Raw genomic sequence first — 21,493 nt, forward strand, 5'->3', positions numbered from 1 at the left:
AAAGAAGATATGATCGTTTGCTCTGTGTTGGGTTACATGATTCTGAGGGCTAGTCCGAGCATATTCGACTGCAGAAGGAGGGTATGAGGAGTGAGTCTGACGTTAACCAAGTGTCCGGATACAGTTATTCAGAAGATTGATGAGGGTATTTAAGATGAATCTGTGTCAGACTGGGCCTCCTCTTACTAATGCTGAAGAGCCACCTTCTTTACGTGCATCTCTGCCAAGTCCACACATCACTGGACATCCATTGTGGACGAATTTAGGAGTCCTTTATTAGCAAGTAGAACATGTGATATTCTGTAAGGATGAGGCTTCACTCCCTCTGAATAGCAGTCATCTCTCCCATCTTTATCTTAATCAGGTTCTTAATGCATCTGACCATTCTTAAGACTGTCTTCATCCTTCAACTACAGGCATCCATTAGGACTCCTGAAAAGCAACTGAAAACCTCCTCTCCCCTCCCCTGAGTTTCCATATATACTAGTTGTACAGGTTGGGTTCTTGTAGTAAAATGGGCAGAGTTTATACCCAAAGCTTTCTCAGGTCTTAGAACTTAGACTATTTCCTTAGAGAACTTTCTGTCCTTAGACCCCTTAGAAATGTCAATGTCCAGCCTCATACCTGGGTGTCATATGCCAACTTTCTAAAGGATCTTAGTCTTACTTTCCTGAGAGGTCAAACATCTTTTCCTTACTATTCTCTTTCCCACAATTGATTGGTTTTTTCTAGTCAGACAAATTTTAGTCCTTTATGCTGCCTTGTAAACATTTGCCTCTTATTTTCCTCTCATTGTGATTTTTTCTTCAGTGAATACTGTTAAGAATGGGAATTAGTGAGGTAGTTGGAGAAATAAGTTAGGTTGGTTAAAATTCTCAGTTCTTTGATTTTTTTTCCCATTGGCCTTATTTTCCAAAAGTTATTCCTCTTTGCAGCTCCCTGCTAAACCTTTCAAGTTTTTCGTGCTTTTTATCCTATGTCTGAATTCTCTATTTCTACTTCAGCTGTATTAACACTATTTTATTTTTAGTAAGTTACTTTAAAACAATTTTGAAAAGGGAATATTTACAAAAAATAAATATTTCTCACTTATTTTAGAGCCTTTATGTGGCCACAACTAGCTGGGCAAAAGATCACTTAAAAGAAAAATGATCCAACCTTCCTACGCTAAACCCATATTAGGGAAATACGTATCATTTATCAGCTGCTGTCTTAACTCACGTAATTCTCCAGGTGGTGCAAGATGCCAAGAGGGAACAACACGGTGCTTACAGTCAACATGCTTCTGTTTGGGGATATTTTTTTGAAATTTCATTACATGAAAAATATTCAGTAAATGGCATAATCAAAAGCTAGTCTTCCTTGCGCATTATTGCATTTTATTCAGACTATTGCATTTTTATCTACAAACTTGGTCATTTCTGTTTTTCAAACCTTACAGATTGGAATTTTTGTTTGCATGTCTATCATCACTATTAATAATGAACTTCCATTTCACGATCCACAAAGTGTAAGAATTTATATACCTGTATTCAAGGTGTTGACAATTAATCTTTAAGATCAATAATCATACCTATAATGGATGGAAGAATGTCATTTAAGCGCCTGTGAACAAGAGACTGACTTCTATGGAACATAACAATATTATTGTTTTACTGATAGTAGTTAGTTGCTATTGTCTAAGTACAATCCTCCAATAATTTTCTAGTATTTAGATTACTTTAACATTCTATGCTCTGATTTAGTTAATATGATATTAATTTCCTGGAAATTTGTATTTTTTTCTGTCACCAGAGTTATTGTTTAAGTCTAAGACAAGTAAAGTTGAATGGTTTAACTGGAAAAAAGCAACTATATAAAATAAAGATAACAATATCGCTAAGAACTCTCAAACTAATCCAGGCGATTTATGCGGTTTGTCAACATTTATTGCAATTTGAAGAACATGTTTCGGAGGAAACCTGGCTGGACACTTAGACAGGCCTCCACGGGATGGCAGCATGTTGGCATTATCACTACGTAGCATGATCTGCTCCTGTAATGAGCGTCTGTCAGTCTTAGAAATGTGATTCTCTTAGTGCAGCCAGAAGCAATGAGCTCAATGGTAGATATGAGGCATGCATAAAAATCAGATTGACTTATTTTTTTAATAAATATTTTATAATAAATGTTTACTGGATTGGTGTTCACTGACGTTATTTATAGGCAGATCTCATAGTAATTCAAATTGCAATCATAAGATTTCTTAATACATGTGGTATTTATCAAGGGAAAACATGAATGCTATTCATGTTTGGTGCATTTGTCTACAAAAACAGTGAAATGCCCATTTCCACTGAGAGGTCATCAGCTAGCTATCAGTAACATTACCACAACTGCATCTGCTACTACATCTCTCCCCACCACTTCTACTATCTATTCTGGGTGTTTCCGTGGAGGGGCATTCATTGGCATAACCCTTGAGGCCCCTCCTTGTCTTCTGTCTTCTCATGCACTCTACTGCTATACTGGCATGACTTTATCTGATTGGTGCATTTAGAAGGCAAACTCTACCACACCTACATCAGCCCCATCCTCTCTTCTCTCTTTCTTTTGGGGACTCTGTGCACAGACAACGCAAACACTGATTTGTTTTTCCAAGCCATAAATCTTATAGGAGTAGACCTTTCATATAGGGAGGGCGTGCTAGGTCTCATGTTATTGTTTGTCACTGGTTGCAAAATTCTCCCCAAATCTGGGATTCAGTAGTTTCAAGTACCTGCATATAGATATAAGTCATAATGCTTCAGACTCAGCTTTATCTGTATTAACCTTTTTTCCCCCTCTATATCTGCCTTACTCTGCCTTATTTCTAAATTGTTTCAGAATTCAGTCAGAGAAGCTGTGTATTATTTATTGGGTGCTACCATATTCCCTAATACATATTCCTAGGATATTTACTAAATGCTAAAGGGCTTTTCATAGATAGGAAAGCTATTCTTATTAGCATCATTTTATAGATGTGAACACTGAAAGCTTGAGAACTTAAAAAATTTTCTAATGAACACACTGCATGTATTAGTTATCTACAGCTGTACGCTCTGAGCCTTAGTGGCTTAGCACGACACCAATTTATTGTTGTGTAGTTTCTTCGGGTCAAGAATCCAGCCACACCTTAGCTAAATTGTTTCCTTCAGGGTGTCTCAAGAGACACCAGTGGGGGTGTTGGCCCAAGGACTGTAATCTTATTTGAAAGTTCAACCGTAGAAGTAACTGCTTCTAAACTCACTGAGCGGTTGTTGGCAATATTCAGTTTCTTGGGAGCTGCTGTTGACTGGAAGACAGCCTCCCACATGGCAGCTTGCTACATGAGAGCATGCAAGTTGAGAAGGCAATAAAGATGGTCTTCTAGAAAATGGAAATTATCATCTTTTGTAACCTAATCATGGAAGTGACGTCTCATGACCTTTGCTCTGTTGTATTGGTTAGATTCAAGTCACCAGGTCCAGCCCACACTCCAGAGAAGGAGATTGCACAAGGACAGATGGAGATCTTCAGAGACCATCTGACAAGCCACCCTACTATTCTGCAATTAAGTGCAAGAATCAGGATTTGAATCCAAGTATTTGGACAGCAGAGCCCATTCTCCTAGGTGTGCCAATTGTTCAAAGCCGCCTCTGCCCTCTCGGTGCTGGAGCACATTGCAGTCAGCTGACTATAGGACTCTTTATTTCTAACCTTCTACTTCTGCAAACCCACATCTAATAAACAGAATCTTCTGTAGAAGATTTAGAATATTGATCAGGTTATAGTCAAATTTCCACTTGATCATCACTTTAAGCTGATTTTACTTGTATCTGTCACAAGGCATGATGCATACATTTTTATCTTTTAACTCCTAAATGAAGATCTTTTTCCTGGATTATTTAGTCTCCTCAAATCAATTATTTGGAACACAAATCATTTCTAAAGTAAAACATATTTCCTATGTTAAACACCAATTTTTAATACCAAGAAAATAATTCTAGATTAAATATAGTGACCAATCTAAATGAATCTTTTACTAATACAAGGCAGTTTTATATTTCCATATATATTATAAAGTTAAACATAATCCTTAATTACTATTACTTTCCAAACTGTAATGGCACATGAGTATCTGCACAGATATGCAAGTTGAACTGTATGTATCATTAAAGACAAGAGGAAATTATTAAGTCTTATAACAGTAATCTTTTAAGTTCTCCTTTCCTCTTATTTATTTTTCTTAATGCACAATGTGAATATTCATTAAATAATCAGAGCCCATATCCAAAGGTATCAGAATTTTCCCAGTGGATATGCATTAAATATTTCCCACTGAATTATATTATAATATTTTAAACAGTTTTTCTATTTTCAAATCATTTTCAGTTCATGGAGATTTCAAATATCTCAGGTTGAGGCTCTTCCGCCCCCCAGGCTCAGACTCTCATTCAAGTGAGTCCTGATTTATACATAAACAGCTAGACTAGTGGAGCGTCTATTTATAAAACTTTACAGTGGTTCAACTATAAGACAAAGCATTCCCACTTAACCTATTTGTCTATAAATGCAAATTTCTGTCTTTCAAGTCTGAAAGCAGTATAAACCTATTGTTAAGAACAGACTCTGAAACACGAAAATGCTCTATTTCTCCAGTAAATTTTAACAGGTCAATCCAAATTGTTATTGCTTGCTTTTAAAAGGAAATCATCAAAGAGCTCCACATTTCTGAATAATCTCTTTAGATTTGTGGTATTTCATGTCAACATTCAGCCTATTTGTACAGCTCCCCTTTAATTTTATTCTATCCCTTGAGCTTTCCCAAGTCTCCTAATTTTCTTCATGATAGTCACTCGAAAAGCATACCATTTCATATGAAGAAATACCACATTTGCCCTGCCATAAAAAGATCAATATAATTTGTGGTTTCTTCCTAGTCTACGTAGACGTCGTCAAATGTAACCACGCCCTCAAAAGGTCTTCTTCTAACTCACCAATGATATTTTTTTCTGTTAGCACAATAAAAATCTTCAATGCTTTTACTTGACAAGCTGAAGAAGAAAATATAGTCACTTTATCATATTACTTAACATATGAATACTCATATGGGGAATGTAATCACTGTGCTGCTTTTTTCCTATTGCATTGTATGACATTAACAATTTTGGTTATTAAAATTAGTTAAGGAAGATAATCTTTAGTAACTCAAATTACAATATTATTTGACTGACCTTTTAAAAATAAACTGTACTCTATAAATCACTTGTTTTGTAATTGCAAGTGGAAGTTCTTTTGAAGTAACTCTGCTTTGGAACTCGACAGCCCTATAAAATATAGGTTAGATATAATACGACCACACTTGTTTTAGAAATTCAGCCTAAAGAAAAAGTGTTCCTCAATGCTCTCGAACAAAAGGTTTAATTTGGGTCATGAGAACATTCAGTTCTTTTTACAATTATCATTTAGGATGCTATTTCAACTGCTGCATTCAAAACCTGCTATGTGGTAATGAAAAGCTACTCAGCAAACATACAGTGAAAACACACCTGATGCCATCTTTGAGTCACTGTACGCCAACCTCATCCTAGCCCAATCGTACGATTGTTTGCAGGCTTTTAGGACTTTGTTGTCTATTGGTTTTTAGGTTCGTTATCCTCTCTTTATTTTTTTTGGATATTTGAGCTAGGTGTGCCAATGCTATTTATATAAATAAGGTTCATTTATTGTTGAGTCTAAAAGTGAAACAACATATTTGGAAATATGCGGAATCCACATATTATGAGAAAGGGAAGTCTCTAAACACACTAATGTTTAGTGAAATATCAATCGTGTGTGAGGAAGAGAAAGAATCTACTTTGAGGATATATCTGCAAAAAATGATCAGAGTCCTTAGACCCTGCCACATGTTAGAAATACATTTGAGCACTTTAAAAATTATCCAAGTTCCATCTCCAGATATGCTGATTCATGGAGTCTTCAATGGGGCCAGACATCTGCATTTCTAAATATACCTCAGTAATTGTGATGTGCAGCCTTGAAAACCCTTTAAATCCTTTGAGAGTAAGAATTAATACTATGCAACATGATGTATCTGTGTATTAAAAGAATATAACATAAAAATGATGATTTCTCATGTGAGATTGATCCTTATGATTATTGTTACAGTATTAGATATTTGGGGAATTCTTTCTGTGGATTCAGACCGTAGAGAAATAGAAATATACCAAGATTTGACTAAGTCACATAATTCAAAAAGCAATATGTGTCTTAAATCAATGGGAGGAACTTCTAGGCTGAAGCTTGATGAATAGTCTTAACAAAATAGAACGCATCACAGAAGGTAAGGGCAGTAACCAGAATAATAGCCTCCTCCCTTCAAAATGCCAAAGTTCTAATCCCAAGGACCTACAGATATGTTGCATCATGTGACGAAAGTGCATGAAGATTGCAGATGGACTTTCGTTTGCTAACCAACTGACTTTACGATAGGGAGATTCCTCTGGGTTATCCAGGTGGGCCCAGTGCAATCACAAGGGTCCTTGAAAATGGAAAAGGCAGGCAGAAGAGGAGGTCAGAGGGCTGCAGGATATGACAAGGATTTGATCTGCTGTTGCTGATTCTGAAGATGAAGGAATGGGGCCATGAGCCAAAGAATGCAGCAGCCTCTAGAAGCCAGAAAAGACGTAGAATTGTATTCTCTCTTAGAAAGGAATGCAGCCTTGCAGACACCTTGATTTTAGCCCAGTGAGACACATTTCAGACTTCTAACTTACAGAGCTATAAAATAATAAATTTGTATTATTTACATCACTAAGTTTGTGATAATTTGCTATAGTAGCAACAGAAAACTAAAACAGCAGATAGTCAGAATCAGGGAACAAAAGCCGTCCATGTGCACACGTATTCTGACGAGAAGGGAGGTTCATCTGGAAGTGTGTGCAATCAGGCGCAGAGAGGAGCACTCTCCTGCAGGGTAGCGCTGCCCCAGGCATTTTTCAAGATTGTCCAAAATATCACTGGAGCCTTCTTCCTTTCTTCTCTTTTCTGTTCTACCTCTCCTTTCCCTTTACTTCCTTCTGTCTATCCTTCCTTCCTTCTGTTCTTCTTTCCCTCCTTCCATCTGTCCTTCCTTCCTTCTGTCCATCCTCTCTTCCTTCCATCTGTCCTTCCTTCCTTCTGTCCATCCTTTCTTCCTTCCATCTGTCCTTCCTATCACCTTTCTTTCTCTTTTATTCTTCATTCACCAAGGAAAGTTTAATGGCTAATTTAATGTTCCACGTAACTTATCTCAAAAAGGTCATCCTGCACAGCGGATACATATAACTCCAGTCATTACAAAGAATGTTCCCTATTGAAAAATTGGCCAATTAATATTCAGCTATACATTAATCTCGGAGTTTAGTTAGTGAAAACCACTTACTTTCATTCTTATAAATGTTCATCCATGACTGAAAAACCCCTACCCTTTTAGGAGTGGAATTTTATCAACAAAGCAGATGTGAAATCCTTTTTTTTTTTTTTTTGGCAAATGAAATTATATACAAAAATATAAATCCAATTTTAGATAATTTGATGTCACACTACTCATCAGGATATTGACATCAATTTGTGAAATACTTTTTCAATGCATTAAACATTCCTTGTATACACCCAAACATTTCTCTTTTTACCTCTTTCAGTACTTTCAGTACATATCCTGAGTTTGGTGAAGTTTTCATTACAGCCTGACCATTTTTTTTATCATATAGGCAGACCATAGTTTCATAATAGGATAGTAATATGTACAGAGGCAGGGGAGACATACTTTTTGGTGTCTCCCAACATTCAGTGACCAGGACTCAGTTTTCCTTTGAATAAATGCTCTTTTAATGAAACATTTCCCATTAGCTTACATGCTGCATCATGTGTTTCCATTGACCCCTCATAGTGGCAGGTCAACAGGAAAATATTACATACAGAAAAGAAAAATTGGAATTTTTAACTAAAAAAATGGTTTGATAATTGGCTACTAGGAATAAATTAAGCACTTTTTTTGTTTTTACTTCAAGTGCTTCTTTGGTTTGACTCTATTATTGTACTTATTTTTGTGATTATAATTAATACAAGCCTTTTCGTTGAATGGTGGTGAGAAACAGGAATTGCAAGAATCAGATAAATGAGAATCAGTATGACACTGCACCTTCTGATATTTAGTTGGTCCTAAAATCCTTTCTCTAGGTACACGTTAGAAGAAGCGCTTACCGTTGGCCACAATGGTGGATTTAAGATTCACCTGATTCCCTATTCCTATTTTTCCCTCTAGTGGAGTGACTGTTGAATTGCAAAATGATCAAAGAATGGCATAGTCCAAGTAGAAGATCAGTCAGGACACATGAGAAACAGGTCAACCACGATTCATGGGGAAAACCATCGTCCTGCTCTTATTTTACCCTCTACCATATTTATTGGGCACCTGCACAGCTCAGGCTACACCAGGCACTGGGCATTCAAAGAGGCATGAGAATCAGTAACTTTCCTGTGCTCTCCACTCACCAGTTTCCTGTCGTTCACACTGTTTTCTGTGCATGCCTCTCTACTTATTCATTAACGCTTCCCAGGAATATTTTTGAGATTTTCAGCCCTCTTGAGCAAAATTTGTTCATACATTCTGTCAATGCATTTCTCTCTCTCTCTTTCCTTATTATTCATTCCAAGAGGCCAGGCACTTCCTCTAGGATCCACACCATCTCAGTTCCTTAAATAGTCCCTTCTTATTAATGATAACTAAACCCAGATCTCGTCAATTCCACTTCGTACTCCTACAATTTGAGAGATAAAATGTCCACTGGGTCAAATAAAAAAATTGTCAGATTATTTGATATTAGAGTGTAAGACTCTTACTACGTTTATAACAAACAATTTCCTATGATAGGTGTTTATTATCGTTCATTTATATTTTTTATTCATTCATTCATTCAACCTATATATAAAATGCCAGCTAATTTCCTGGTACAGAGTCGAAGTTATCTACTCTATCCTTTGGTGTGAAAGGAGGCTCTTCTCTCTCCTTCTCTTGACAGCTTAAATTTAGATGACTTATTTTTAGGTAAATGTGCAAAAAAGCTAAACTTTGGTACATATTTCTTTGTCTAAAAATAAACATTTATTTGTCTTTGTTTGCTGTTTTGTAGATATGCCTGGAGGCATTGCATACAATTTTGTAAATGAAAAGTAAATCTGTGGCATGTTGATAACAGACAAGACTATTGCCAGCTGGACCACGTGCGTCTGGTGGGAGGTGGTTTATCCTTAACTGTAGACTTCTCCTAATTTAGTTCCAAATGGAAGAGAACCTACTAATACTCCTTCCTCAGAACTTGTATATTTGAATATTAGGCTGAATGTCATGATGTTCAATTTGCTCAACCAAAGCATTTTTGTTTTTCAAGGCATATTATATTGCTTAATGAAATAAAAGACTGAAACTCAATGAGGAATGTGCAAAAATATTATTTATTTTAAAATATGTCTGAAATATTGATTACATGCAACCCTGGAATACTGGCAGAGAAAAACACCAGATAAAATGTGAGATTCTTTTAATACTTTTGTAAAGATCTTAAACATGTGTAGCTAAATATCTTGAATTTCCAATTAAATCCAGGCTTATTTGACTTATAATGAAGAAACCCTAAGTCATTTGGATTTTAAGTTTATTAATAGTTGGGAAAACGTGAGGCTATAGAAGTGTCCTAGGTGGTGAGGCTGAGCCTTAATGTAATCTATTTATCTTTTTTCTTTCTTTTGGCTGAAATAGCCTAAACCCTAGTTCATTTTTTTTTTTTTTAGTAAATCATTAAGACTATTTTGTGTTATCTACTACTTGAAGCAGCATTAAACTTAGCATAGCAGACTTTCAACACAGCATTTGTACCATGCCTGCTTCCAGTCTTCCTACAGAATTTCCGGAAACGTGTGCTCTCTGTGAAAATGAATACTCTGCTGTTCCCTAAAGTGTGTCTTTGAGAACCATTCACAAGCATCCAATAATGTCTCGTGGTTAACCACAGTTAAAGCTTCTGACAGGACCAAAACTGTCTGGGTCCGTGCAGGATGACTTAGAGAGTTCCTCTACCAAACTTAGATAATAAACAAAAAATTGTGATGTCCAGAGCACTCAGGAATTCTTAATTTAATTATAACTTTTTTTTTCACCCACTCTTGCTACCAGTTAGAAATTCTGAATTTTAACATATGGAATAAAATTGGAGCAACCCCTTTCCAAGATTTTGTGGATATTTTTAAGGAATTGGAATAGTATGCTTATAAAAATGAGAATACAAGGGCTGGCCCCATGGCATAGAGGTTATACTCTGCTTCGGTGGCCCATGTTCACAGGTGCGGATCCCTGGCACAGACCTACACCACTCATCAGCCACGCTATGGCAGCAACCCACATACAAAATAGAGGAAGATTGGCACAGATGTTAGCTCAGGGACAATCTTCTGACAAGCAAAAAAATAGAAAGATTGGTAATGGACGTTACTTCAGGGAAAAGCTCCCTCAGGACAAAAAAAAAATGAGAGTACAGGAACAGATAATAGCAAAAGATTAATTTTGAAATTATGAAACCAATTTTCAAGGTAATTCCATGGGACTTAGTTCTTATGGGGAACAACTCTCAAGATTCCCACTAAAAATATATGTGATATCCCAGGTCCAGAGAGAATGCTTAAGAAGATTAGACAGTCAGGATAGATCTAGATTTGTTCTAGGAACAGTGGCTAAAGATGGCCTTTTATTCAATACGTCCCTTAGATGCAGAATATCAATGACACATATGCCATTCTATGGTCATGTTCATATATCCCGTGCATATGGTAATGTTCACATAAGCCCTCAATTATGTTGGAGACTAGGCGAATTATTTGTGTATGCTATACATTAATAGTAATATTTCTGCCTGTTAGCTGTTGGTGATTGAAAATTTATTTTCCTTTATTGTGACATTCTTTTAAATATTTTGATATTTTCCCAGATACGTAAATTTATATACTGTCTCAAAAATGGCAACCTGGGACCAGTGTTAAGGACAATGATTGGCTCTTATTGTTCAAGTTGTTGCAGAAAATACTGCAATAGATTCCAATAATATTTCCCCTTTGTGCTGCTAACATTAGTTTTCTTGTCCTCTTTCTGTAAATTCCTTATTTAAACTGATATGTAGTTGTGAGTTATTCATATCTGACATAATAGAAAATGTTCCAGTGAATTTATGTCTACCATCCTCTGGAAAGTTTGTGTTCAGACATAGGATTTATTTGTGGCACTGGCGTGAACAGACTATTACTTCCATCCACCCACCTTGTATTTGTAAATTTTCAATAATTCTGTCATATAATTAGAAAACAGTAAAACATTTTTTTCTCATCACATCACATTGTTATAAAGATTTGCAAACATACACAAAAGTTGAAAAATTTTTACAGAGAATATCCATGAGCAGACCAACTGAATTCTATAGTTAACATTTGACTATATTTGCTTTATCATATCTCTCTCTATCCTTTTATTCATCCATTTGCTTACCTTGTCTTTTTTTATGCATTATGGACAAGTTGCAGACGTCAATATACTTTACCCCTAGACATTACAGCAAATATGTAACTGATAGCTTGTTAAAATGTATATCTTTAGATAAACCCTGTCCTTTTAGCAATATGTTATTTAAAAATTATTTTTTTACTTGTTTCTTCTACATATTTTTTTTCTCTTTGGATGTTGCTGAAAAATCTTTAAAGAATTTAAGGCTAGGTTTTATTTGATATACAAAAGTAATAAATAATTGATTCCCACTGCACATTTGAACGTATGCTTGAACACAAGTTTTCTTTCTTTAAGGATCTCTTAGATACTTCAAACAAAGGATAGACCATTACATTTTAAAGTCTGGATATTAGCATCCTCTATGAGGACTCTCTTCTCAATTCATGCTGTCTTTATATGCTCCGTGATGGGAATAAAAACTGTGCAAAGGACCAAAGTAAACAGAACTTCCCCGTCCCTTCTCCACAATAGTAGTCACTTGTACCTTGCAAGGGGCAGGGGACTTATCGTTTGATTTGTATGCAAATTTTGTTAAAACTGGAAGAGGCATTTTTTGTTTTGTTTTACACAAGAGTAGAAACTGAAAAGCATGTATGTGTCCAAAAGGATACTTGATTTTATTACAATATTCTAATATTTGTTAATGCCTCCCACGTATCACAAATCTTGGTGTTTGTATTATATTATGTTATATTTAGTGGATGGATTTGTTTTGAAAGTCTATTTTTTGCTTTTGTAACATGATAGTCTAGCTTCTGACTTTTCCATAGGCCAGTTTTTTATGAGTGATAAAATATAAATTAGACTTCAATAGTGCAAGATGACATTGCATACTGAAATGATGCATATCCAGTAAATAATAGTGGTCTGTCATTTGTTGATTTGCTTGGGATTTTTCCATTTTATAATATAATTGGAAACACTTCATTTCATCCTAAGTAGTATGTCTATATATATATATATAAAACAGTAGCATCAGAGTTCATCATGTTTTCTTAAAGCAAAAGATGTTATAGATATGCTTTATGCTGCTCAAGTAATATATACTATGTTATTTGCTGCAAATAATATAAAATTTGACCCAATTCTGAGTCATTTGAAACTAAAAGTTTATTCAGCTTGAAACATTCACCAAAAACTGAATGGATTAGAATATTTCTTATTTTAAATTTCAAAAAGTATCGTTTAATAAACTATCTATAAAACCTGACATGAAAATAAGTACATATATACATATAGACACACACATATATAAAATGCTTTTAACAGAGAAGAAAACAATGATTTTTGTGTATGTGTCAGGAATATTGGCCCTGAGCTAACATCTCTTGCCAATCTTTCACTTTCTGCTTGAGGAAGAACGTCCCTGAGCTAACATCTGTGCCAGTGTTCCTTTATTTTATATGCGACGCCACAACAGCATGGCTTGGAAATCGGTGTGTAGGTCCACACCAAGGATCCAAACTGGGAACCCTGGGCCGCTGAAGTGGAATGCTAGAACTTAACCACTACACCACCAGGCCGACCCCAGAGAAGAAAACAATGCATTGTAGTTTGGATAGTATCTCATTTTAAGGAAAACAAAAATATTCTCCTTACTCTAATTCTATTAAGATTTCGTTTTGTTTTATTATCTGTATATTTTCTAGTTCTTTGTTACTAGATTATACATCAGGTCAAATGAGTATTGAAGACAAAATTAATAAATATAGAATAAAGCAAGGTATTTGTATGTTGGACAATTAATTATCTTGCTATGTCTTTCATATAACATTGCAAACTATAAAGTTATCATCCAATAATCTTCAAAGTGAAAAAAATTTATACATACACAAAGTTAATATTTTAAAAAAGACTTAATCCTATATCTTCTACATGATATCAATACTATTCTGAGGAGAATAATTCAATAAAGCTCAGAATTTTAGTATATTATCTAAAAATACTATTTAAGAGACATTTGAATAATAACTGCTATTTCCATATAATGGAAAAAATAAAACAAAATATAATCAATCTTACTTGCCCAACATATGGGAATATATGGAAATCTAAATCAAACTGTAAGAAGTAATCCTCATTATGCATATGCTTTTTTAATCTCCAAAGGAGCATTCCTGGGGGAAAAATCCACGGTAAATAAGTCAATTTCAACCATTAGTTTCACAGACTTCCTTAAACTGCCAGTAAACTCTATCTTCTCAGGAGCTCAAAAACATTCTGATTTTAATTCAAGGTTGAGCTGTAAAATCTACATTAGTCTCGGTCTGTAAAGATATGTCTATTTCTGTTCATTTGAAAATTGACATTAGGAGTATTTGTGCCAGATCCTCTTCATTTAGAACTGGAGTCGACTCAGGCGCATGCAGGATGCAGACAGGTAGCAAATGAGGGAAGCAGCTAATTGTGAAAACAAAAAAATAGGTAATCTCCAAGAAAATAACAACTGACCCCTGTTGGTGAATCTGTGTTGTGAATATGAATAAAAGCTGGGGAACAAGACAAACTGAAGAGAGTGTTCTTTTTGAAAGGAAGAGCACCAGCTGATTGTATAGTGTGGTAATGTTGACTCTGTGTTGCTACATCTGAGTCAGAAATCTAGGTTTGTATGAGATATTTCCCAATTTTTAATTGTAAGGAACTAATTAAATTTAAAAACACAGAAAAGAAAAACCAACCAACAACTAACACCGGTGGTCAATCAAAACCCATCTGCCTGATTGATAAAATCTGAGGGCCAACAAGGCTCAACTTCTTGTTCAAATTAACTCAGAAATTCTGCTTCTTCTTGATTCCCAAAGTCCTTCTTCTAGGTTCACCTATTCATCCGAGGAATGAGGTGTAGTTACACACCCCATTTTCTGAGAATGCTCATCAGAAAGAGATATGAGCATAGCCAATGAACAACTCTCTCAGAGCAGTCTTCAAAATGAGTCAGCCTGAGGTCAGAGATCCTTAGCCCACTTGATGATGCCCGGAGGCACTGCTGGTGGCTCCACCTGTGCTGCTGTGACGTACCCTCTGCTCTTCCCCTCATCTTTGGGGATGCTTTCCCTCTTCTTCCACACTGATCTTGGGTGACAGCCGTTCTTTCCTCTTGACACAGTTAGCCAATAGCCCAAAGAAAGAAGCCAGGCACATGGCTTGCAGGGAAATAAAAATGAGGTAGTCTTAAAATTTTGTATAATTTAATTGAAAATATTGTCCCACAGAGTAGATAACAAAACTGTTAAGCCCCTCAATAACTAACTCTGACTTTATATTGCCTGACAAGAGTACTCTGTTTGCTGTAGATTTGCTAAGAGAGTTATAGTCACTTCCTTCATACAGGATTCTCCCTATCCAGAGACATAACTCCTACAGGTCATTTTCCTGGGCTCTACACATTATGAGCTAGTTTGTTTGAAGGCTTTTTTGAAGAGAACAGAAAATATTACACAAAATATCTCCTTGTCTGCCACTATTCAGAAACATGAATATTTTATACTCTGGAAGGATGTTCTAATTTCAGATTTCAATTCTCACTTTGTCACAGTGACTGTCATTCAATATCATTAATGTATTTGTTTAGGTTAATATTCAGTACATAACATGAATATCTTTTATCAATAGATACTGCAGATGTAAGAGTAACTTTGCTCTTTCTGGTGCCAAGTATGCACAAATGCACTGCCAGAATCATCATACCAGAAGTTTGTTTAATAAAATGTGCTTTGAAATCTGAAAATTGCTGATAGAATCTTTTTCTGGGTCTTCTGGCTTTTTTTGCCTTTTGGTTTGCTTAGTATACTAAGGAACATGTATATCTTGCTGATATACTACCTTCACGGCCTAAGAAATCACATACTCTCAATGGAATAAAATCCTAGACTACTAGTCTCCTTATGGAATGTTCTCAGAAAATGAATCTGCTACTCATTAGACTCTATCACATGGTGTGATTTTATACTTTTAAGTCACGTGACGAGACTAGGTGCTCAGATTGCTAACCAAGGCATCAACAGGCTAGCCATGCTCTTCAGTTATCTCTCTGAACATATGTCTCTCTGAGGGAACATTTTTTTCTGAGGTCTAAAATGCTCCGTTAGTTTCTGAATAGCTGCGTTAAAACCTCTATTATCTCCTGTTCCTTTGAGCATGGAAAACATATCCTGGAGGTCAGGCCCCCTGAAGGGCGACTTTTTGTAAGACAACTGCAGAATCAAATGCAGTTACAAGCAGTTTTAAACATCTCCATTTAGATCCTATTTGAATAACTCGTAATTCCATCTTGGACCAAAAGTAGTTAAAACCACAGAAAGGTTAAACGGTCGTTTAAAATTACGGGTAATAACTGATGTAGGCAAATCCACACAATTCTCCTCAAATTAATATCAAGTGTCTGCTTCAGATAACTTTGTATAATACCATTCTTTATGACACTATATTTAAATCATTTTTATTAATGTGCTTCTAAATGGAACATCATAATATTACTGATCTCAAAATATTACTCATTTCAAAATTTTTATGAATACTATATCACGTACATAAATTTTCATGTACCCCCAAAAGATTCAATGAATATAGTAGCGCATTCTTTTCTTTTTCTGTTGAGCAATTGAAGAAAATGTGTTAATGCTATAGCTGAATCCATATTTTTCAGAGTTAATATGTGAAGATATCACTCATACTCACCTGACAGTGGAAATACATTTGAGAAAGGTGATGCAAATCAAAACAGATCTGAGACCTATCTTTCAGGAATTTTACCAGTCACTTCATTAAAAGGAATTATAAATTCAAATCAGAAGCACAAGGAAACTTGTGTATAATATATGTTGTGAAATGATGTTTACATTCTCTGAAGGAAGGGATTGTATGGACTCTGTGCTCATTGGATCCCCCTCCAGGACTGAAGGTCTTGCTCATCCAGCTTCTAGAAAGCTGCTGGCTCCCTTGTCCAAGGTCACACCTCCTTCCCATGGGCTGCTGCATTCAGTGACTGGCCAGTGTATAAGAAGGTCAAGTCTCTTTGCCTGTCAGAGATCTAACCTCCTTCTCAGAGTCTGCTTCCCGGTGATGCTCATCTGCACCACTCCTCTGTACCAAGAGCCAAGCATAGGGCAGGCACATGGTGGGTGCTCAGTGAATATTTGCTGAATGAAGTATATGGAATGAATACTGTACATGGAATGGTCCTCATGCTCTGAATTATTTTCATTTTGACTTTCTCTAAAAGTCCATCAAAGATTCAGATAGATGATGAAATATGATGTGATAGGATTAATTTTAATCAACATATTTCTACTCTATTTTCTTTTGAAGTTTCAGCTAAAGAAAGATTTATGTCCTGATTATAATGACATGGGAAAGTTTGAACACCTCAGTCACACTCACGAATAAAACAATTAAACATAAAATATTGTTACCTCTCACTCTAGTTGCCATTAGAACTTAAGATCAAGCTATACTTAATTAAAAAGCGAGAGAGAGAGATGTACTTGCAAGAGTGAAAGTAATTCCAGATTTGAAGTCAGTGTATCTAAAAGCTCACTCATTTTCTGGTAGTGATATTTTAAAGTTTTTGAAATGATGGCCAGCTTCAATGGATCACCTTAACTTTGAGAAATTAAAGCATGTTTATTATTTTTTCATGAAACAGTTTAAATTTGAAATTGAACATTCACTTTGTGAAATTATTGATGTTTTATCAAACTTCCTGTACTGGAGTGAAATTTTCCTGAACGTAAAAGATGAACCTCCAGGTGTAACATCTGTTACCATGAATATAATAACATTCTCATTCAGCAGGAACAGCTGCTGCAACTGCTGCATCTTCTCTCTGGAGGAAACTACCCTAGGAAAAGAGAAGGCCCTGGAGAATTGCCACCAGCTAACACTGAGCAGAAATGTTGACCTGTTCGGTAAGTTTGTGTATATGTGGCAATGGTTAGAGTTTTATTTAGTTTCTTGACATTTACAGATGTCTTAAAGTAGGAATTTTTCTGATTAGACGTTAAAATAACATACGGGGAATTTTGTATTAATGATGTATGTGCATGTTCTTATTGTTGCATTTTCATTATTGTCCTTAAATTGTGCAACATCATTCCAAAAATTGCTTCATACCCAGCTAGAGAATGACGTAGCTATTACCACAAAGTTACATTTACGATAATACAAAATGCAACATATTTAGTAATGCAAACTTTGTATTTTAGGCAACATGGAAGAATCACTGGGCACTCTGTATTGTGGATTCTGCCTGGAGCTTGAATTAAACTCTTATAGCTTGGGGTAGAGACTTCTGATATTTTTGTACATCCGATTCTCCTTTCCTTTTTGGTGAAAGAGGCGATTATGTTCGCATGCTCTCTTGTAATTAGGTACAGACACGTGACTGTTTCTATGTAATATGTTTTGAGCAGAAGTAACATATACCTCTTCCAGAACAAAGCATTTAATTGATGGTTTGAGACCCTGCTGTGCTCCTTTTCCTGCTGCACTGACCAAAGATGCCACACGTTGCAGAGGGTGCAACAGCAGGATGGCGGAGTCCGTCAACCCAGGATTGTGAGAAGCCACATGGAGGATAAGTATCCTAGGAAGTCTTTCAGACCCGTGAAAAACTTTGACAAGTGAGAAATCAATCTTAGTTGCGTTAAATCAGCAGGATTTTGTGACTTGGTGTTACCACATCATAATCTATCCTCTTGCTACTTTTGCGTGTAGCTGAAATATATTAACCAGAGGCTTATTTAAATCTCACAGGAATATATTTTTAACTGTATGGTTTCTGAAATATTCATGATTTAATAGACAACTTCCTAAGAACACAGTTCTTGAGAACAGAATGACTTGGTTTTGAAAACACTAAAATCGTGATAGTTGCCCAAATAGATCAAGTTATATCTTAGTGTTACCCATATCAAAGTGTATAGTTAGTTCATGTGTTAAAAACCAAATTTACATCATGAAAAAATATTAGCGTTTCCTTTTGTCTTTGAATATTATAGATATGCATACTTTCCAATTATCTCTATAACATTTCTGGTTTACCTGCTATTATTTCTCAAGTTCATTCTGTTAGTACTGCCAATTACTATATCCCGAAGCTGTCATTATTCCAGTGTTCATAATCTTATCATTTTGCAAATTCTTTAGTGACATAACTAAACAGAAACACTGTCAAATTCTGCAAATAATCAAGTTAAGCAGATTTCACAACCTCTTTTACCCTCTTTCCTATATTTTGTTTTTTAATATTTTCACAGTCAGATTCAAGTACATTTTCCTGCAAATTTTATTCTCAGGAAATATGTTCTCTTACCTCATTCCCAGGATTTTTTTCCATTTTCCAACTTGTTAAATTATTGTGTTTACTCTCATTTTATATGTTGAAAATTCCAGTTACACTTTTGCTTACAGAAAGAAACAAACAAAAAACTTAGTGGGGTTGAGATTAGAATGAGTTGCTTCCAGATATGGGCAGGTGCTCTCTTTTTTCTCCCCAAATACATGAGTGTGGTTAATGAGGCAACGATGAAACCATATATTTTTTAAAAACTCAAACTAAAAATACCTGATATAGTCTCTATAGTCATGATGATGGATTTTTTTTAAACTACAAACTGGGACTCATGGTGTGAAGATTGCTTTCATGTTTTGTGAAATTATCTATATAAAGTATATTGAAATCAAATAAAACTAAACTATACAATATATGCATTTAACAAGATATCCTAATTATAGCAAAATGAAATAACATGTAACTAGGATTGTCCCAGAGAGTCTGGTATTTATTCTAACAGTATATCAAGTGTAAGTCAAGTATATAATATAGCCAGACAATTATTAAATATAGGTAAACCATATGATAATTCCCTATTAATAATATGCCTGAAATAGATAAGTAATAAACTGCGATTGTGCTCAAAAGAGGTGACCGGAGTGAACATGCTTTGGAGACCTGAGGCAGTCATAGTAGTCAGCTTGATTTTCATTGCCGAAGTAGTAGGATTAGAGAAAGTATCATGTGGTCAGGAGTGAATTTCTTCATTTGACTAAACATGAGACTACTAAGAGTTATGATATGGTTTGGGTGTTTGTCTTGAGATTCAAAGACTACTGGCGGCCCGTCTGCCAGTTGCTTCTTTTCCCATGAGATTTCTGAGGGAGCCACACTAATAAGGCTCCCTAACATAAAGGGGAAAATGCCTCCTATTGTTAGATGGACCAGTGCCTGATGCACAAATGCAGGGTTCTGGTAAGGTCAGGTTCTAGGAAATTTGTAGGGCAAGCCAGCAGGCAAACAGGGGTTGACACTTCAGTCCTGAGGAAGAATTTCTTCTTCTCCAGGAAACCTCACTTTTTGCTGTGATGGCCTTCAGCTGATTGGATGAGCCCCATCCATGTTACTAAGGGTAATCTTCTTTATTTAAGGTCACCGAGCTGTTATCTACATCTACAAAATACCTTCACAGCAATACCTAGATTAGTGTTGCATTAAATAACTGGGTACTATAGCCTAGCCAAGGCTGACACATAAAAACTAACCATCATATCTCCCTCTAACACAAAGTCTAAATCTTGGTAACTTATCACTGTTAGGTGAGACGTTTGGTGTAAGGACCTGAAGCAATCGTTAGCATAATCGAGTGCTTAAAAAGAAGAGGTCAACGTAATTAAGCTGTTTCTGGGGCTGGATCTAAAGCAGGGATGAAGGAGAATTTCAAAGACAACCATGAACACAAACACAATTTTTACAAGCCTGGGATCCTGTCTACTCACAAATGTGACACATCTTTACCTTTGCAAATTGACCAAGCAGATAGCAACCCATCCTCCCTTAGAGAAAAGAAAGGAAGAGGGAGTGGACTGAGAGTGGACAGGGGTGGAAGCTTTTCCTTTATCTCCACAGGCCTTTGGGTGGTTTCCCTTACAAACCGGCAGCTCTAGCACAGGCTGCTGTGCACCGTCCAGATCTCGTTAGCACCCATCATTCCTGAACAAGCCAGACGTTTTCACAAAGGAAGTGCTGGGCAGTCAGCATCACTGGGAACAGTTCTCAAGTCATGATAGACAGAGGCTGGGGGGGTAGATACCTCAAGTTCCCACCTGCAGGGCTGGTACATTCTGCCCTGTTTCTCAGAGGTCCCCAGTGGAACTGAGCCTCAGTTGCCCACAGTGAGAACCTCCCGGTTATTCAATCTGTATTGGTTTCCTTTCTGCTGTGTGTTACTTCTCATTCTCCTGCTGCTGCTTCCTGGGATTGCTTCCCAAATAAACCACTTGCAGTGGAATCCTTGACTCAGACTCTGTTTTGGGGAAAGGACATGGATGGGATCTAAAACTAAGACAAATACATATGAAATTCTTTACATCGTCTTATTAAACACATTGAGAAGTGCCACGATGTAAAAACTGGTTATCCCTATGTAATTCAGCATACTCTAAATTGACTTAACCACAGAATACTTTTTTTTATAGGATATTTATTAGGATCATGACTGACTAAAGTTCTATTTATTAAACTTTGAGAAAAGCTGACCTAGAAAATCTTTGAGTGTATTTATCCATAATCCTCAACTGTTGCAATTATTAATTTCTTTATTAAAAAAGACATATATGTAGTATTCTTCCTATTTACTCATAAATTTTTGAAGCTGTACACAGCTTCTGCATTGATGGGTTTATTTATATTTAATGTTCCTCTGGTGACAGTCTTTTCCATGGAGGACATGACATGCCAAAGACGTACAATTAAAAATATTAATATAATATATTTTAACGCATAAACATGAAAAATTTCTGAGTGTAAAAATACTGTAAACAAGTCCAAAGACAAAGTGGAAACAAATATTTGCATGTCACATTACAAAGACATAATTTCCTTTATATAAAAACTATATTAAATCCATA

The sequence above is a fragment of the Equus quagga genome, chromosome 15, assembly GCF_021613505.1.
Source record: "Equus quagga isolate Etosha38 chromosome 15, UCLA_HA_Equagga_1.0, whole genome shotgun sequence".
Taxonomy (NCBI): Eukaryota; Metazoa; Chordata; class Mammalia; order Perissodactyla; family Equidae; genus Equus; species Equus quagga.